Genomic DNA, 6,375 nt, shown 5'->3' with positions numbered 1-6,375 from the left:
AAAAAAAAAAGAAGAAGAAGAAAAAGCTCAGTGAAATACAAAAGAATTCAAACAATATAAAGAAGTCTGAAAAAAATCAAGACATGAATGATAAATTCACCAAAAAGATAGAACAAAATAAAAATTCTGGAACTAAAGAATTCAGTACGTGAAATTAAAAAAATACATGCAATAGAATCAACAACAAACTGGATGAAGCAGAAGAAAGAATTTATAACTTGAAAACAGAGTTTTTGAAATAACCAAGTCAAACAAACATAAATGAATACAGAAATCATGAATGATTTAAGAATGAACAGAGTCTGCATGACATATCGGGTACTATAAAGTGACCAAATACTTAAATTTGGGGTGTTCCAGAAAATGAAAAGAAATCTAAAGGCACAGAAAACCAATTTGACAAAATATTAGCTGAAAATTTCAGAAGTCTAGCAAGAGATTTAGGTATCCAGATATAAGGAGCTCAGAGATCCCCATATATATACAACCCAAAAAGACCTCCACTGTACACTATTGTTAAACTTTCAACAATAAAGACAAAGAGAGAATTCTAAAAACATTAAAAGAAAAGCACCTAGTCACATATAAAGAAAACTGCATCAGACTAATAGAAGATTTACCAGTGGAAACCTAACAAGCAAGAAGGAATTGAATGATATATTAAAAGTGCTCAAAGAAAAAAAAAATCTACCAACCAAGAACATTATGTCAAGCAAAGTTATCCTTCATAAATGAAAGAAATCAAGTCTTTCACAGACAAGCAAAAACTGAGGGAATTCACCACTAAATCAGTCCTATAAGAAGGGTTCAAGGACATCTTAAACCCAGAAGTGAAAGGATGAGATTTATCATCATAAAAACATATAAAACTTACTGAAAAGGCAAACACACAAATGAGGAAGACAAAGGACTCAAATAGTACCACTACACAAAATCACCAAACCATGATGACATACCATAAGAGAGAAAAAAAAGGAAATGATATATAAAACAACCAGCAAATAGTTAATAATATGACAGGAACAAAACTTATCAAAAATAATAACCTTGAAAGTAAACAGATTAAATTCTCCACTTAAAAGGTATAGACTGGCTTAATGGGTTAATAAACATGGTCATAACTATATGCTGCCTACAAGAAACATACTTTACCTGTAAAGACACTTAATAGGCTAAAAGTGAAGGAATAATAAAATATATTCTAAGCAAATGGAAACCAAAAGCAAGCAGAAGTTTGTGTAGTTATAGTTATACAAAATAGACTTTAAGTCAAAAAAGTACAAAAAGAAAAAAGTTTAAAGAAGGTCATTATATAATGATAAAGGAATATACATCTAGCAAGAGGATAATGACAATTCTAAATACACAAGTACCCAACACTGGCACACTCAGATACATAAAGCAATTATTGCTACATCTAAAGAGAGAGATAGACTTCAGCACAGTAGTAATGGAGGACTTCAACACCCCACTCCCCATATTAAACCAACTACACTGAAAATAAACAACAACAAAAAATGAGTTTAAACTAGATTTTATAACAGACAAAGAACATTTTGTTCAACAACTGTACAATACAAATTCTTCACATCAGTGCACAGAACATTCTCCATAGACCATGTGTTAAGCCATAAAATCAGTCTTAAAAAATTCTAAAAAGTTGAAATCATATTAAATATCTTCTCAGACCACAATGAAATAAAACAGTAAGTCAATACCAAGAGGGAAATGTAGAAACTATAGAAATACATGTAAATTAAACAACATGCTCCTGAACAACAATTGGGTCAATAAAGAAATTAAGATAGAACTCATTCTCATACAAAGGGAACTTCAAAAAAAAAAAAAGAAGAAGAAGAAGAAAGAAAGAAAGAAAGAAAGGAAAAAAGTTTAAACAACATGGATATCAAACAGTTTCTTGAAACAAATGAAAATGAAAACACCATATATCAAAACCCATGAGATAGAGAAAAAGCAATGCTAAGAGGGACATTTATAGCCTTAATGCCTATATCAAAAAAGTAGAAAGATTTCAAACACACAACCTAATAATATTCTTTAAGGAATTACAAAACCAAGAACAAACCATACCCTAAATAAACAGAATGAAAGAAATAGTAAAGTTCAGAGAAGAACTAAACAAAATAGAGAGTTTAAAAAAAATTACAAAGGATGAACAAAATGAAACATTGTTTTTTTGAGAAGAGTGACAGAGAGCAAAGTCCTAGCTATACTAAGCAAGAACACAAAAGATCCAAATTTTTAAAAAATCAAAAATGAAAAAGGAGACATTACAAATGATAACATAGAAATACAAAAGATCATCAGAGACTACTATGAACAGCTATATGCTAACAAACTGGAAAACCTAGAGGACACAGATAATCTCTGGAAGCGTACACCCTACAAACATTGAATCAGAAAGAAATAGAAAACCCAAAAAGCACAATAACAAGCTGTGAGAGTAAGTCAGGAATAAAAATTCTTCCAATTAATAAAAAGCTCAGAACTGGATGGATTGACTGCTGTATTCTTCCAAATATATGCATAAGAAATAATACTAATCTTCCTTAAACTATTGCAAAAAATCAAAAAGGAAGGAATTCTCTCTAACACATTCTATGAGGCCAGAATTACCTTGATAATAAAATCAGACAAGGACACAATAAAAAAGCCATTATCCCTGATGAACATAATAAAATCCTCAACGAAATACTAGTAAACAGCCCATCAAAAAGATAATGTATACACCTTGATCAAGTGAAACTTATCCCAGGGATACAAGGATGGTTCAGCATACACAAATTGTTAAACATGATACATAACATCAACAGAATGAAAGACAAGTACCATATAAATATCTCGATAGACACAGAAAAAGCATTCAATATAATTCAACATCCTTTCATGATAAAAACTCTCAACCAACTAGGCATAGAAGGAACATACCTCAAAATAATAAAGGCCATGTGTAACAACCTCATGGCTAACATCATGCTAAATGGAGAAAGATTGAAAGTCCTTCCTTTTCTTTGGAACAGAAACCAGACAAGGTTGACTATGCTTACCACTCCTATCCAATATACAAGGGCTATGCAGAAAGTATTAAGCCACGCATTTCTCTGTTTTTCATGTTCCACAGCTGGAAACATTCTAGAGAGCCTTTGCAGTACTGGAATTCCTGGCCAGAGCAATTGAGCAAGAAAAAGAAATAAAGTCCCAAAACAGTAGGTGCTGATGTGGATATAGAGAGAAGGGAAGACTTAAACACTGTTGGTGGGAATGCAAATTAGTACAACCTCTACAGAAAACAATATGGAGATTCCTCAAAGAACTAAAAGTAGACCTACCATTTGTTTGAGCAATTCCACTATTGGGTATTTACCCAAAGGAAAAGAAGACTTTCATAAAAAAGAATGTAAAGAAAAATACCATATGTCCTCACTGTTAAACTGGAACTAATTGATGAGCACACACATGCACAGAGGGAAGTAAAACTCAGTGAAAATCAACTGCAGGGACAAAAGGGGGGGAGGAGCAAAACCCTACATAATGGGTATAATGAACTGTAGGGGATGCCAAGAGCCAGATGACATCTGAGCAAGATGATCTGCAGCTGAGGGGTGGACCTTGGGCCATTTGTCCAAAGGTGTTCCTTGTGGAAGAAAAGCCCGATCCTTTAGCAGGTAGTCATTGGTTAATTACTCCCCTCACCTGTATTATTCTGTCTCGATAAAAGGCTGGTGTGGAGGTTGCTTGGGGCTACCCTGCAAGTAAGGGCTAGCCCGTCTCCAACAAGCTTGTACTTCTAATCCACCTCTCGCCTGGTTCCTTCCTGCAGTAACTGAGACCAGGGCCATAGGGGCCTGATGGGTCATGACGTTTTGGCATAAGTCAACAGGATATAGCAGGACACAACATGGATGCCAGGGATGTGGACCAAAGGAGAAAATGACACTCGGATGTAAGTGAGGCCTTTGGCAGAAGGTGGGGGAAAGAACAAAGGGAAACTCTGCTCAGGGCAAGTGGGACCTTTGGCCAATTTAGAAATTAAGAAACCTCGCTCAGAATAAATAAGTGAAGTGTTTTTATCAGTTGGGCCAGAATCAGGACCTACTGGTAAATGAAATAAGTTAAAAGTTTCATTTCAAACTATTCATGGAAAAACAATATAATTCAATTCTATGCCATGGGAGCACTCTGCCAGCTTGGTTAGACCTGTGGTGCCTCAGCATAAAACTGAGGAAATTAAACCAGACCAATGCATGATGATGGAGGATAATTAGACTAAGTGTTAAACCACCTTTGTGCTAGGGAACTCTATTTGAAAAAAGAGTCTGGAATCATTTAGCAAAAATTCTGCTGGAAAAGTAGTTTAAGGAGGAAAAACTCCACTACCAAGGAATTGTGAAGCGTGGTACCCCTGAAGGAACCACGAGTAACAGTTCTATGAGAGAAACTGCCAAGTGTGGAACCATTAGTCCTCGAGTAACAGTCTTTTGAGATCTGTGAAGGGTGGACTTGGGATCCCGAGTAGCAAAGCCTTTGGAATAGCGAGAGAAAAATCCTTGCTTGCAAAGATTGCAGAGAAAGTGTTATGTTTTGTTTGTCCATTAAAGTTCTTATAGTTAAAGAAATGGTAAATTATCTCAGCTGAGATTTTCTCAGTTTGTTTTCTCAACTTAAAAAGACCTTTGAGGGAATTAGCATTACAATCACGGTTTTTCCCTAGCAGTGGCTAATAGTTTACATCTGTGTTGGGCTTCCTCAGTTAAAGAGCCCATACCTGGAATTCAGAACTTTGTCAATTACCATACTTTGCCTAGCAAGAAAAGGGCTAGACAACAGGAAGAACTGCCCTTACCACATTAAAAATTATTTTGGTTCTATATAAAAGGAGGGTAAAGGTAGCAGCCCAGATAGCTTATGCTCATTAGAGTTCTTTTCACTCTCAGACAGAATGGAAGCCTGGTTATGTACTGCATTGGGGTCGAAGGTTTGCCCATATTATTACAGAATATCAAGAAAAGCAGTGGCTACCAGCTCACTGGATTAAGCCTCAACATGAGCAGGAAACTTTACCAGCACCTTAATTTGTTTTCACTAACTTTTTTCTATTCACAGGACCTTAGCTTAGATAATTTCATAACGGAGAAATCCTGGATCAATCTCCTCTGTGGGAACTCTAGCTGCCTCTCCCATATCACTGTCCATCCTCAGCAGGAAGCAGTTAAGAGCGGTCAGCTCCCCTTTTCCCTAAGAGGCAGCAGGAGCTTCTATGCAGAGTGAGAGGATTGATATAGGATTTCATTATTTTGGGCTGTATATTAAAGCCCCAGGTAAGCTTAGGCTGCATAGTTTAAACCTTGGAAAATTATGACAACAAAGACCTCGAACAACAGGCTTTAAGGTAAAGGTTCTTCTGGTATCGGCAAGGTAAGACAATTTCACTTGTTGGATTTATTTCTGTTTTAGTTGGGCACCTGATTTTGACTTAAAGTTGTACTGCTTTTTGGAAAGAGTCTGAGTTCGGTGCAGCCCTTTCCTCACCTAACTTGGCTTCGGGTGATGCTTAATACTTCCCATGGAGGCATCATGAGCCCTATGGGTCAGTCCATAGCACATAGTTGAGTGGTGATTAGCCCAAAAGGGGACAGACAGGATTTCCCCTATGCCTAGTTTGGCTAAAGTAAGTTTCCTTCTTAACCAGATTAGTTCCATTGGTGTATTTTTGTTACACTTATATGCCCTTTTGTTTCTTAGCAGAAAGCTCCTGGGTGAGAAGAATGGCTGAAATAACCAACAACAAATTTTCTCCCTTGCCTATTCAGAAATGTCTTTAATACACTAGAGGGGGGAAATGTAGGGGACGCCAAGAGCCAGATGACATCTGAGCAAGGTGATCTGCAGCTGAGGCGTGGACCGTGGGCCATTCGTCTGCAGGTGTTCCTTGTGGAAGAAGAGCTCGATCCTTCAATACGTAGTCATTTGTTAATTACTCCCCTCACCTGTATTATTCTGTCTCAATAAAAGGCTGGTGTGGAGGTTGCTTGGGGCTACCCTGAAAGTAAGAGCTAGCCCGTCTCCCACAAGCTTGTACTTCTAATCCACCTCTCGCCTGGTTGCTTCCTGAGGTAACCGAGACCAGGGCCATAGGGGCCCGACAGGTCACGACAATGAACCAACAATGAATTACTATTGGGTACACCGATAGCTGGGACTCAAGCATTACAAAAGTGATCCATATAACCTAAAACATTTGCATCTCCTTAATATTTGGGGGAAAATATTGTTAGTTAACATAATATTATAAAAATATAAAATTTAAAAAGGGCATATGAATTGGGGGGAAAAAGGAAGTCAGATTGTCCCTCT

Source organism: Otolemur garnettii, unplaced genomic scaffold (genome assembly GCF_000181295.1).
Source record: "Otolemur garnettii isolate 467f Iridium unplaced genomic scaffold, OtoGar3 scaffold00011, whole genome shotgun sequence".
Classification (NCBI taxonomy): domain Eukaryota; kingdom Metazoa; phylum Chordata; class Mammalia; order Primates; family Galagidae; genus Otolemur; species Otolemur garnettii.
Note: the sequence above shows the minus strand (reverse complement) of the source record.